General features: G+C 53.8%; 1 protein-coding gene across 4 annotated transcripts in view; it reads left to right on the forward strand.

The window, feature by feature from the left end:
• Positions 1-12,685: 12,685 nt before the first annotated feature.
• MYOCD (myocardin) overlaps positions 12,686-13,910 on the forward strand; it is a 281,336-nt gene continuing 280,111 nt past the window's right edge. Inside the window, exon 1 of one of the 4 annotated variants that reach the window (XM_064522499.1) lies at positions 12,686-13,105. The gene's annotated coding sequence lies outside the window, so the exon portion shown is untranslated. The remainder of the gene's footprint in view (positions 13,106-13,910) is intronic. The other 3 variants (XM_026120545.2, XM_064522496.1, XM_064522495.1) reach the window with 3 other exon arrangements.

Genomic DNA, 13,910 nt, shown 5'->3' on the forward strand with positions numbered 1-13,910 from the left:
CCAACACTAGAGCCACAGTGTCACAAACCCCGTCCTTGGAGCAAACTGTCTGCACCCACAATTCTTTATAGCTGTCAGAAGGGGCTGATTTTTTTCAAATGGGCCTAAATCTTCTGCTCTAAAGCAAGGAAAGTTTGCTGCCTCTAGCATCCCTTGATAGGGAATTACATGTGAAAAACCTCCTGAGTGAAGACTTTGCTCCCTGTAGGGCTTCTCAGACTGCCTTCCAAGAAGTGAGACTAAAAATCCAAACTGGTTTTGAGGTGCCTTGTGTTGAGCTTGCAAAATGGATTGCATAAGGCAACAGGACAGCAAGGTCTCAACACTGTGTCCCCGCTAGTCCCTTCTAGCTCAGTGTTGCAATGTGCAGAATCAGAAGCTGAGAGGACTTCACAAACATACTGTAAAGTTTGTCTCTACAGTACAAAGGCTGTGGATGTGACCACCAAACCTAGTATTTCTGACTGGTATAGTACTGCAGTAATGCTTGACAGGAATCAAGAGAATCCAGAAGGAAAAATCAGTTCAATTTGACAATATTCATTTTGCTGTGAAAATGGTATTTGGACTGAAGTAATTGATGAAATTACCTCAGAAAATGAATTTTCAGAAGGTTTATCCCCCAGATTAGTGACATCTAGTTGAGGAAGGCACATTTCTGACTGACAGACGATAATGAACATACTTGATTGGGGGGTGGGGGAGATTCTAACAAAGTGACATTGGGCACCACAGGAGTTGCCTTAGCTGATGAAACCTTCAAAGACAAGCAGAATAAATAGGCATAAGCAGCTAATGGGGAAAGAGACACAAAATTCTTGGGCCACAGATATACATGAATTTAGAATGATTTTAGGGAGCAAAGGCTAACAGCAAGGTGTAATGTAGGGAGCTTCATTAAAAGAGAGTTTATATTTCTTACCCTTAATCTCATCTAGAACCCCCTAATCCTGTCTTTGCCAGAAGAGCAGATGTATGGATATATCTGACCCCCTGCAGAGGAAAATCTCTATCTCCCAGTCATCTGCCTGTTAGGGGGATATTACTTTTTACACTTTCAATAAAAGTAAAGCAAACACCCAGCACCTGGCTGTGGGGACTGTTGATTATTTTCAGTTCTAACAGTCAAAGTATAAATTAAATCAATTCCTCCTGGTCCGAGCAGGAACAGGGCCATCTCTGCTAGTTTCTCCTTGTCTGCTGTCCATGGCACATGAAAACCCAGCCAGTATCATTTAACTGAATTTGTTGCAGGTTTTAAGTGAGTTAAGTGAGGAGGAATATAAACAGCTTCCTATTTTAGTGCTGGAGACGGGGCAGTTGCAATGTACAATCTGAGGCTTTTCCCGCCTGTGATGACCTGTAAACTCTGTGACTTAGGCCTGAGAGAGAGGGACAGCATGCAGTGCTGGAAAGAACAACTCTGTCGAGGTGTGTTGAGCATCACAGTAGCATGTGTTATCAGGTATCAACCTGAGAATGTGCACTAAATGAACAGCAGCAGCAACCTGTTCCTCAGGAAAGGGCAACATTCTGTACAGAGGAGGAGCGTGCAATTAGCTCAGTGTTCTCTGAGCTCCTAGCCATCCTAGCTGGGATGACCCATCAGTTCCCAAAACTGAATATGATCTGCATGCGCATGAAGTACAAGAACACATAGGCAGCCTCAGCTTCAGACTCGCATGGACTCTCCTCCTCTTCTTTCCTCCATGTTCCCTGCAGACTTTGGACCTAATTCATACAAGCCGTGGCAGACTCAGAGATCTACTGTCCATTCATCACTAATGGACTGTCCTTTGGCCTGGTCCAGCCTTGTTGTCTTCAGTTTTCCTCATGACAGTTGCAGGATGTGGCAAATCACAGGAATGCAGAGAAGAGCTCATGGCTCTGCAGCTTGAATTAGGAGGGTTTATCACAATGCTCAGCTCTTCTCTTCTCTTCTCTGGAAGGGTCCGTACTTCTTACTGCGTGACCTAGGAGGTTGGTATTGTCGCACCATAGGAGTGATCTGGGTCTGACCACACTGCACTCTTGTGCAGAGCCATCAGGAGTGTTCTGGCATGTCTGTCACTGCCAAGCATAGCACCAATAGCAATATAGAAAATAGAGAAAAGATGTGGCCTGCTCAGCCCATTAGATGTCCCCACACACCTTGCCAAAGTGATTCCCTCAGCAGTATCCCGCACCTGCCATGCCTCCACCACCCCACTGCATTGGAAGATGTGGACGGGGACACGGTGCGGTTTTGTTTTGCAGCCACCAAGCCCTCTCTGTCTGGCCAGAAGCAGGAGCGCAGGGTACCACGGCTGAGAGTGTGACCTTCCCACAGGCTACTGAGGGGAAGACGCCCAGCCGGGGAGCGTCCACCTGCCCTCAGCTGCTCTGCTGCCCCACAGTAGATGCTGGGTCTTGGTCCTTGCTGAGCTCTCTGGGTTCAGCACGAAGAGAGTGGACTGATGTGCAGGGCCACGCGCTGCCTTTGGCGCAGCCCTGCGAAACCCCGCAGCCCGGCAGGGAAGCACACGGCGGGACCTGCGCTCTGCAACAGGCCCCCAGCGCGGGCTGCGCTCTGGCTCTGGAGCCTTGCAGGAGCCCAGGCCTGGCCCTAGATGGCAGCCTCCACCACGGGTTCCCACAGGGGCGCGGGGCGCCAGCCCTGCCTGCCTCGGGTGTCCCTCCTTCCTGGCTGGCCCGCCCCAGGCTGGGCTGCAGGGCAGCAGGACACGGGAGGTGAGGGCTGGGCAGCCCCAGCCGGCGTGGCTGTGCACGGGCCCTGAGCGCCGCGGGAGCAGCTGCCCTGCCACGCGTGGTGAGCGGGGGCGCTGGGCCTGGGGAGGCTGACCAGACTTTGCCAGCCTCATACAAGACCCCACAGCCACCCCTGCCCCCGCCCTCTCTTGCCACGGTTGCCCAAGCCCATCTCAGCATCCTTGGCACCCTGTCCTCGTGCCCCCTGGATCATCGGCCATGCCCCCCACACCACCGGCTTTTGCTGAGCTCCCCCATGGGCCTTCTGAGTGCTCACAGCCGCTCCAGGCTCAGCCCCAGCTGGAGACTCCCGCCAGAGACCCCAGTCGCTCGCAGTGTTCCCCACCCTGTGACCCTGTGGCATGGGTGCCAGGCAGCAACTGTGAGCCCTTGCCAAAGCACCCGCCGCTCCCCTCGGAGAGGCAGGAGGGAGAGGGTGCAGCCCTACTGCCACATCGGCTCTGCTGTGGGAACCTCAGCATAGCCCTGGCAGCATTTGGGACACCCCCGAGGCCTGTCTTCTGCTGCTCCTTCTGTTCCCATCCCCCTTGGCACCAGGGCCTCCAGGCTGCCCTTATGCCTTTCGTCTCCCCCACAGCTACCCCTCAGTGCCACCCTCCGGCAGGTCGCCCTTCCCCCTACACCCTCACAACGTGTTCCCACTCCCCCCATCCCAGCAGACCCTGGGCATACAAAGCTGCAGGATCTATGCCCCCTTTAACCCACCCTGCATGCTTGATTTCAGGGCTTGGGAGCGTGGATCTGAGGGGTGTTTGTCCCGGGGAGCAGGGCAGTGGGAGAGGACAGGGAAAAGGGAATGTGAGTGAGAACGGTGATGGAGAGGGTGTTACGTGAGCTGGGCAGTACGTGTGGGGCTGCCAGGGCTGGGGCATTGCTCATTCCGGGGACATCTCCTCTGCCCCTTTGGACAGAGCCTAAGGGATGGTGCCTGGGAAACAGGCACCAAGTAGCTCTGCATCCATGTCACAACGGCTGATTTGCTCCAGCACCCCGTACCAGGCAGGCTGCTCCGCCCTGGAGGCTGTCCCCATCCCCTTTCCTGGACCAGCACTTCTCCAACCTGGCCTTTACGTTGTAGTCCAGCAGCCTGAGGGACATCAGCACTGCCAGGGACCCTGCCTCGACAAGGAAGGCACAACACCCTGGGCCAGCTCCACTTCCCACCCTCACGCCTCTTGGCCAGCTGAGGTCTAGCCACAGCTCAGATGGCTGAGGACCCAAGGTGCGGCTGGTTTTTGCCAGCTTGCCCATCCCAGGACCCAGTACAGGACCTCAAGTTGCCATTTGACATGTGGTGATCCCCGAAGAGGTAAACAGGGCCATGAAGATGATGTGAGGTTCCAACAGATATACCCATCCCTGCCTAGGGGAGAGACAGGAATCTTTCTAGAGCAGCCTCTCCCGTTTCTGCCTTACCTTGAATACCAGTGAAAATGGGCTCTAGGGATCTCACAGATCCATGCTTACTGCAGAGTTTGCATCAGCTTGGGAGCAGCAGGACACAGCCTTGAGAAGAAAGCTGCTCCAGGATTCACCATCCTCTACCTGAGCACATCCAGCTGAGCTACACATCTCTCTTCCAGCAAGAGATACCCTGGCAGGTAGGGATGTCTCCAAGCTGTGAAGAGTGTCCCCGCTTCCTTGCCTCCAGGGGACTAATTCCCCAGAAGAGAGCAATGGGCCATGCTTCCACTCGGGGAATGCTTCACTCCAGCCGCAGTTCCCTGTCCTGCCTGCTTGACACGGTTTGTCTGGTACAGGAGCAGGTTCCACAAAGAGCCTCATGAGCGAGTGCCAGGACTGCTGCACTCATTTTAGGGAAGATCATCCCTATAACCATCATCCCTATAACCTCCTCCAAAGAGCAGGCTTTGATATTTATCCCAGGATTTCACTAGCAACTGAAATGTGTTTAGAGACGACACACACAACGATGCTATACAACGCAGGCAGCCCTGAATGGGTCAATCTTGAAGGCGAGCAGTGCTATGCGCTTGCTAAGCAGGAGTTATATCCAGCCTGGCAGATCACGCCTTTGCTCCCAGGTGGGCTCAGGGGTCCTCGCAGCCCTGTGACCCGTTGTGTGAAGCGAGACCCCAGGATCCCAACTCTGCTCAGAGCAGACCCTAAACACAAAGCTACTTCCCTTAATTCCCAGTGCTCCCATCTACTTCCCTGAAACTCACTGGGGAAAGACACATTGCATCAGGCAGTTTGCAGTTCACCCCTCGACACAATGCTTGTTTAATTCAATCCCCCCTCTGCATTTATTTATGGGCCTTCATCTCCTGCGTGTCTTTGCCCTGATGGACGGCATTTGTACATGTCCTTCTTATCCAGAACATGGAGTTTTGCAGCCACTTCTCTATTTACTGTAATTTTTAGCTCAGACACAACCAGAACTCCCACCCTGTCTGGGCGTCTCAGTGTAGAAAACAAGACTAAACTATTTTGGGATGTTTTTCCCTTTTCCTCATACTTGGGTGCTTTCCCATGTGGCTAAGTCTTTGGAGCCTTGGGGAGGGTGAACCTGTTTCGCACACCCTTCAAGAGCTGCCCCTGGACCTTTCCACCCACTTTAACCCTCCTCTGCCCACGTACACCTCCCACACAAGGCACCTCTGTGCTTCAGTTGTTCTTTTTTTTGAGATAGAAATGTATCCAGTGTCAGAAGATGAGCTGGGAATGTGACAGATGAGAACAAGCCTCCCAGGCTCCATCCTTTTGCACCGTCTTCCTGTTAGCCTGTCTGGTTCACTTCGTCTCAAGGTGATTGGAGTTGGCTTTTGCTGATGGCTGCCAGGGAGCCACGTTTGCCCTTGAAGAGCTGCAGGAAACCATGTACTACTATCCCAAGGCAGGATGCAAATATTGATTTGAACCCATTTGTCCAGGGCCTGAGATACCCATGGGTACCAAAGAGCCTGGAAAATGCACCTTTGCCTTCAGTGCTCGCTCTCACACTCTGACCCTTAGTGCATGGCACCCACTGCCCTCCAGCCAGGCTGCTGCTGGGGGAAAGACAAGCAAACAGTGGAAGCAGTGTGCAAACCCTCCCCTCCCCTGAGACGGTCGCCCAGACCCGCTCTTCGCAGCCCCAAGCGCAGCACACGCTGGCAGGCGCCCGTGCAGCTGCGGGCTGTGCTCCTGCCGCCTCCCATTCCTCCGCTGAGACGGATGTGCACAAGCACTGGGAAGTTGGTGTCTGACCTCGGCGCGCGCGGCGGGTAACAGCCAGCACACCCAAGAGGTGCGTGCCTTTGGCTGAACTGCCCTGCGCCTCGGCCGCGCCGCGCTGGCTGCCTCTGTCACAGCCAAGGGTCTCTCCATTGAAGTTTACTTAAAAGTCTAATAAAATTTTTAAACTGGAAAAATCTTTATGTGGAGGGTTCGCTTTGTTTAAAGGAAAAGAACCATAAAGATAAAGTTGTGCCTGAGAGCCGCTCCCCTCCCGCTACCAGGGCGAGGGGCCGTGGCACAGCCCTTCCCACCCAGCCGGGCTGCGGACGGAGGAAAAGCTTGTTTTCCTAACAAGAAGTTTGAAGATTAAAAGGGGAAAAAATCAGCCATTTGGAATCCTCTACTGACGCTGCAAATACCCTCGTTAATAGATATGTCTCGTTTTGTTACCTCATTTTAATTAATCATTAAACAAAGACAGCTGCCAAATTTTGGCTCTGGCTCTGAGCCTACAACTGACTTGGAGCCCTTGAAAAATAGACTATTTATGGTGCCTGGGTTTAAAGCTTAAATTTCTTGTATAAACTTTACCCTTCCTAAGAATAGCGTGGGGAGTGTATTGCTGGCTGCATCTGTGGTGCCCCGCGCCCCAGACGCTGGACCCCGAGCAGTCTGCGCACTGCCACGAGGCCGGGTAGGAGCAGCGTCTTCAGGTGCAAACGGCCCCATTTTGCCACGAAGGGGAGGCTGCGCTGGATCCGAGGTGTCCCTCGTAGCAGCACTGCCCTGTCCCGCGGTCTGAGTCGGGGCAGGTGCTCTCAGCGTGGGCGGCAGGATGGCCTCCTGCCCAGCCGCTCTCCCATGCCCCAGGGAGCCGTGAGGGCAGGAAGGTGGTGCCCTCTGGGCAGAGCATCCTAATGCAGGAAAGCATCCTGGTGTCCCCCAGCGCTGGGATGAGGGCTAAGGCTCCTCTGGGAAATTAAATTGATACACCTCGGGAACAGGGCAGGACATGGGCAGCCTTGGTGAAAAACTTGCATGGGATTAGATCACAACTGCTGCTTCTAATCCTTCCGTCACCCCAGGACTGGGGTTTCCCTCTCCACTTCATATATCCACCAGGTTTCAGGGGAACCATGAGCCTTGTTTTGTGGTGGCTGAAGTTTCTAAGGCTGACCTTGTATAGTCCGTACAGACCTCCCATCCCAGGCGCTGCTCATGGAATGCTTTACATTAAAGCAGGGACTCTGGACTTCGGACAGGCACGTGCCCTGGCACACTGCTTGGAGAGAGCATGTCCTGCTGCAGAGCACACGCTGCCTTGCTCTCCTGGCCTCACACAGGTGACTCCACAGAGACACATACATATGCAAACACAAGCACACACGCACACTCATACCCACAAGTGAAATGTGCCAGAATTCAGTGCAAATCGGTCCTCACGCACAGACACTATCGTCCTGCTCTAAACCCCATCCTTGCACACACAACCGAAATAAATGGATTTGAAGCTGGGCCTGCATCCTCTGCTGAGCAGCTGGCTGTACCATGCTCGAAGCATCCTAGGACGTTATCTGACCATCTCCCTCTAATACCAGCTTCCTGACTGTGAGGGAAATCTCAGCTCTCCGTCAGGAGGCACTGCATCTTTTCACTTGCGGGCCAGGCCATCCCCAGTGAGGGGTGTGTTGTTGCACTCCACAGCCCTTGGCTAATAGCTCTTTACGTTGTTTTTAAGCTGCCGAGCTGAGAGCGCCAGAGCTGTTCCTTCCTCTCGAAGGTTGTTGGGTAATTCCTCCTAAGCGTCGGCGAGCTCTGCACTTTGTCAGCAGGGACAGCCCGTGGCCCACAAGTCCTTTTCAGGGTCTCCAGCCCTCTGTGAGCTCCCCTGGCTGCCAGGCTGGATTGCAGATGGGAAACGACACTTTCCGTAGCTGAAATGATCAATAAAGTCCTGGTGCATGCAGTGCATATCTGCCTGCGCAGGGGAAATGTTAGTGGGGTTGTAGCAAGTGCATGGCTGGAATCAGGCTGAACTCTTGGGCTAATGACTGCTTGTACTGGGACCAATTAACCCTTTCAGTACCTAAGAAACAGCTGAGTTTTGAGGGCTGGGAGATCAAAGTGCCCTGGATGGTTGCTGGCTGTATGTTGGTGCCTGATGGAGTGAGGCAGACGCAGTTGCCATTGCTGTCAGAGCAGCACAGCAGCACCAGCTCCTGCACATGTCGGAGACCCTGGAGCATTTCCCCAGGCAGCCACCCTGGCACAAAGTGTGGCCAGGGCTGAGCCCAGCCAGCTGTGGGGCCCTCCCAGCCTGGAGAGCTTTATTCGGGGCAGGCTGTAGCTGTTCATCTCGGCATCGCTGCACGCAGCCCACCACTGGGATCTGCACCGGCGGTTCTCGCTGACCTGCCCCTCCTGCCATGGAAAAGAGGGAACGGGGCCAGGCTCCAGACAGGATGAACTCCTCCAGCTGTGTCTGGGAACCCACAGCTCATATTTCACCCTGCTCCCAGATCTCCCACTCGGGTGACACCAAACGCGTGTCACACGTGCTGGAGGCGAGGGCTTATGGCCCCCCTGCCGCCAGCGCAGTTCCAGCCCCTGAGCCTCCACCCTCTCTGCCCTCCGTCTCACCATGGTGCTGCTCGGAGCTGGCACTTCATCCCAGCCGGCAGAGACCCTGCGCTGGCTGGGGTGGGCTCTGCGGTCCCCCCATCTCCCCTTGTCCAGAGACAGCTGCACAGTCTCCAGCGCCAGACCCACCCCTTCCCAGCCCCGCTATGGGTTAAATGGCTAAAAGAAGTAGTTTGAATGCACAACCTGTGTAATGCTGAGAGGCTGAAGTGGGATGAAAAACCAGCCTGGCCTAGGTGGAAACCAGGGGCTTCTCCCAGGTTGTGCCATGTACGCAACGCAGATGCCCCAGGCTGCATCCTCAGCGCCTGCCTGGATCTGGGGGATGCTGGCAGCACCACCACCGTGGTCCGACCCCTGCCTCCGCTGGACGTTTCACACCTAGCAAGTCCCCTAGGCACTTTTAGTCTCCCCCATCCCAACCAAAGCCAGAGCACTGGTGGACATGCACAGTGGCACAGCCATGCTACCGCCAAGCCACCCACTTGCCCCGCTGCCATGACCCACAGAGGTTTGCAGCACCAGCAGGCAGATGGGGAGGGCAGCTGTGCTGCACGGGCAGCGAATGATCCCAAGCATCGTCGGACTGCGCCGACACGGCCAGGACAGGCAACCCAAACCTTCTTCCAGCAACGTGGCAGCACTGGCCAGCCGAAATGCTCTGCGCACCGGACCAGCTCGTCGCCGCAGGCTGCATGGTGCAGACGCCAGACCCGAGCCTCTGCTGTGCAGTGCTGTCAGCACGCCGCGCTGATAAGATAAACTGAACACGTACGGAACTGAGGAGGAAAGGAAATTCCACCTCTGGCGAGATCGTGTTATCCAGCCGCCTGCCGACTCTGCCTGACCCCATCACCCAGCCAGCGTTCAGGCATCCCTCTAAAAACTTTCTGGGAAATGGATCCATAGCCCTTCTGGCTTGCAAAAGCCTCCGGAGAGCCACAGTGCCTATGCTCTTGCGGATGCCCCCAGGCCTGGGGACTGGCAGGAGGGAGGATCCTGCAGCCCACGCTCGGGAGCAGCCCGCCAGGGCCTTCGGCAGCCTGCACCACCCGAGAGCAATGGGACTGGGTGCCGCAGGAGTGCAGTTCCTGGGGGTCCTGCTCCGCCAGGCTACAGGGAAAGGATGAGAAGCCCAGCGTGGCCAGGCCTCTACACAGGTTTGCTGCGAGCGCTGGGCTCTCCTCCTGGGCTGAACTGGGAGTTCACAGAGCAGCATGTCACAGGAAAGGGGCTTCTTCTGCTTCCCCTCGTCCTGGCCTAGCTTCCAGAACTAGGGTGAGATTTAGGTGTCGATATACCAATAACAGATCTCTCCCAGGCAAAGTGACTAGGTGTGATATGAAATTAACTTCCACAGGGCCCATCATGCCAGTTAGATTATTGTGGTGGGCCTTTTCCGAACTCCAGCGTAGGTACCTCCGAGATCAGGAGCTGCCAAACGCAGCAGGCCTGTGCCACAGAGACCTTGGACTGGTTTGCCACAGAGCAGGAAGGGCTCCATTTATAAGCTGCCAGATAAACAAACCTGGTGGGAGACCAGGATTTATGGAAGAGCTGGAGAAGGGCTGGAGGTTGGGGTGGGGGGGCAGGGAGCAGAAGATCTTACTGCTGCATTTGCCCTGCCAACAACTTCTGCACAGACTAAAGAGATATGTTTGTTAGTAAGAACAGCAGGTTCACAGCCGGATGAGTTTACGGTGAGCAGGATATAAATAAATAGAAGAAAAAGGACTTTCCCCGCATAAGGAAATGTCGTTCTGCCTGCCTTGGAAAGGCTGCCCTTAGGCTTTATGCTGGTCAGAAGAGGGCTCTCTTCTCGCCAGAAACAAGGCCATGTTGATTGCTTTCTTCAAGGAAGTTATCTGCTGCTGTCAAAAAAACAGAAAGTGGAGGGTTTTTTGGAAGCCTAAATGTTTGGGTGGTGGGACTGCAGCCAGCATCATCCCTAGAGCCCATCACAGCCTGAAAGAGTGGCACATGCAGGGCACACATGGGTGGATGGAGGTTGCTGCCATTCTGCTTTTTATTGATGAGGAGGAAGCACCAGAGAGAGAAAGTGTAGGACAGAGTCAGAAGAAGCACTAGCAGTAAGGGCAAAAAATCTGAAAGAGCTTTGGGGCTCAGTGTTAAGGGGGAAAGGGGTTGAAGTCAAGCAAAGACACTGCCTTTTGTCTGACTTCTCTTGCGTTCAGAAAACACAATTTTGCACAAGCAAAAAGAATTGCATCTGAGAAGACCCTCTCTCCATCCAGGTTCTCTTCCTAACATCAATAAACTGCAAACCTCCAGACTTCAGCCAAGGGCTGAGATCAAAAGGGGAAGCATTCATGTAAGGGATATTAAAGCATTATATATGTGCTGCATTGGCACGGCTTTGCACAAGATAGGCTTAGGCTAGCATAAACCCAGAAAAGGAGTTGTATAGATCATAAAGTGACACAACTAGGGCATTGAAGCATAGATGAAGTCAGAGACATTCAGCAGCGCTTCATTCTTTACTCCTGAAGATCAAGGACTAAGGCTGGAGAAATCAAGTCCTTTGGGACCTGCTGTGCAGGTCCCATGGTGAGGATGATACAGCGAACATGCTAAAGAGCAGCACCATTCCCAAGGTGAGGCCGTGGCCCTGGGACATAGGGGAACAGGCTCACATGCATGCCCTTCCTCCTCCTTTCCTGGCCCAGTGGTGCTCCCCAAAGCCGCCTTTTGGTACCCCTTGACCATAGCTGGTTGCTTCTGAGTGCGAGGGTCTGTGGGGTGTTGTGCTGTTGTGGCTGTATGGACACAGGGCTGTGGTGTCTCACACTGGCCCAGGACAATGACAGATACAGAAGGCAAAGAGGGACCAATCCTGACCTGTTCAGGGGCAGGACCCCTCTTGTCAAGAGAGTTCTTGATGCTCAGTCATGCCTCTCTCTACCATGCATCTGTGCCCAGGGTTTTACACTGACTACGTGATATGCCGGCTTGGTTATCAACCTCCAAGCAGAGAGCTCACTGCTCTCACTGCACCTCTTTCTCAAGAGCCCAAACACCCTACTCAAGAAATGTCAGGCTTCGCTCATAAACCTCCCTATCGCTCTGCTTTCCAAGGGGATAGACTTCTAGGTGTCCCGGCCAGGCCAGGTACTGTGACTTAGGACAAGAGCTGAAGATTTTCCAACAGCAAATCCCAGCTGATCAAAACCTGGGCAGTTTGCCATGAAAAGGAGATCAGTTTCTCTGGTCAGCCAGGCTGGCCTTCCTAGGCAAATGGGGCTGCACCAAGGACTAGGACACAAGGCATGTCTGAGTCAGCCAGGCACTGACACACAACTCGTTACCGCCTAGGTGGAATCTCTACCCTGCTCCTCACTACATGGAGTAGCTGTTTTCCAACTGCACCTGCTTCCACATACAAATCCTAATGTATTTAATGGGCTGCTAAGAGAGGGAAGGCTGTGATTCTTGCAGGAGGTGGGAAAAGCACAGCAAAACCAAGGCACCGCATTCAAGTCTGTGCTCTGTTGCAGTCTGATTTAAAGCAGGTTGCAAAGGTGTGGGGGTCTCGGGCTCTGCACTGAAAAAACTGAAGCCAAACTCTCTGGGAATAGCTAGGGAATTTCACAGGAGAAAACCGGCAAGTTTGCAGCAGATGAGAATAGGGAGCTGTCTCTAAAGGCATCCCATGCAACTCCAGAGCCTTCTGCATTTCACCAGTGAGTTCAGGTGGCTCTTTCTAAAACGATGAATGGTGACCTCTGGAGCTTTTCTGCTTCAAGGCAGAGAGAGAGACCACTTGGGATATTAAATCAAGGATTAAAAGGCAGGTGAAGGAGGAGGCAGCACAAGGCAGAGCAGAGAGTCTGCTCTGGAGGGACACACACATCTGAAAGGAAGGCTGCAGCTACTGCTGTTATCTGAGCCCTGGCAGAGGAGGCTCCTCCTCTTCCTTAACTCTTGCAGAGTCAGGGAGCGAAGCCTGTGGTCCTGGGCTGCAGCTCCGGGCCGCCTGGTTTGCGGCTCACTGGGTGGGGGGAGCACCCCGTGCAGGGGAGCCCCAGAGCCGTGTGCTGACGGGGGACCTCAGCCTCGCTCCGCCGGCGGGGCTGCAAGGTGGGGAGCTACCCTTCCTACCGCACTGTCACGCTCTGCTCGCTCCTCACACGTTTGGATGCTCTCCTCACCCCTCACCTTGGGCCACAGCTCAGCAAGGTGAAAGTCTCCCCGCCAGCCCCCTGCCACGGCCCACCGCAGCCAAGCACGCGTGCCGGGCAAGCCCCCGGCCTTCTTTCCTGTGCAACGCGGGCTGCAAGAAGTTAATTTATTTTTGGAAAAGCGGCTCTCAGAGTTTGTCTAATTCCATCCGCACCAGCTCCTTTCACTCTATTTTAAACCAGTTCTTACTGTGCTTCAAGTTTATAAAAACAATCACTGCTCCCTGATAAAAGCAGCCCTAATCCTCGGAGAAAGCAAGGAGTCACAAAAGCCGCATCTCCTCCAGGAAACTCTAGCTCAGCTGAAAAGTTCACAGGTAATTTACATTTCATACTTAACGTCTTTCTGTTCTTGTGGCTGCTTTCTCACATGCGTGTTTAGCTATATGGACACATGGCACTTACATAAGTGGCATCCAGTTCTCTGGGGAGATGGAGTGCGGTTAGGCGTTATTATCTGCTACTTACTCTTGGGTTACTGGCGGGGGCCTTGGTGGCCGGTGCACCTGGCAAGTCTTGGACTATGTGCAGACCTACATGGATTGTCCTGCTTGTTTGGGACATAGTACAAGGTGTGTTTTGCGAGTCAGGAGCTGGCCCAGCTGGAGTTCCCGGCGGGGAAACACGGAAAGATTCAGTGGCTGGCTTTGCAAAGGAAAGATGATGGTGAAGGGCCATGTGAGGTCTTCCTGAAGGCCAGGCTCTTGCTTTGTTGCAGCCGTTTAAAGGCTGCTCTGAAGGTTATTCTAATCCCACTACCCGACCCTGCTCTAGACATTATCCCTCCCTGTGGGTCAGTCTGTGTGATGGCACCCTGCTTTTGTCCCTTTTATCCCTGGTTTGATAGGAGCATAGTGTCACGGCTCCGTTAACTGTGGAGGGTCATTCTGATTACGCAGAACACAGCCATTTAATGCAATTTCTCCATGACTCACCAATGCATCCCACTAAAACTGTTTAGAAAAGCTCCCAGCATCGCTCGTGCTCAGAAATCCAGGGCATTTACGGACCACTTTGTTTCTTTTAAATATATGCATTGCAAAATGTTGCCTGACATAAACTACTGATCTCATTTGTTGAGCACTAGAGCTCTCAGAGAAGGCTTTGTCTTCCTTTTGCTGT

The sequence above is a fragment of the Dromaius novaehollandiae genome, chromosome 18 (assembly GCF_036370855.1).
Source record: "Dromaius novaehollandiae isolate bDroNov1 chromosome 18, bDroNov1.hap1, whole genome shotgun sequence".
Taxonomy (NCBI): domain Eukaryota; kingdom Metazoa; phylum Chordata; class Aves; order Casuariiformes; family Dromaiidae; genus Dromaius; species Dromaius novaehollandiae.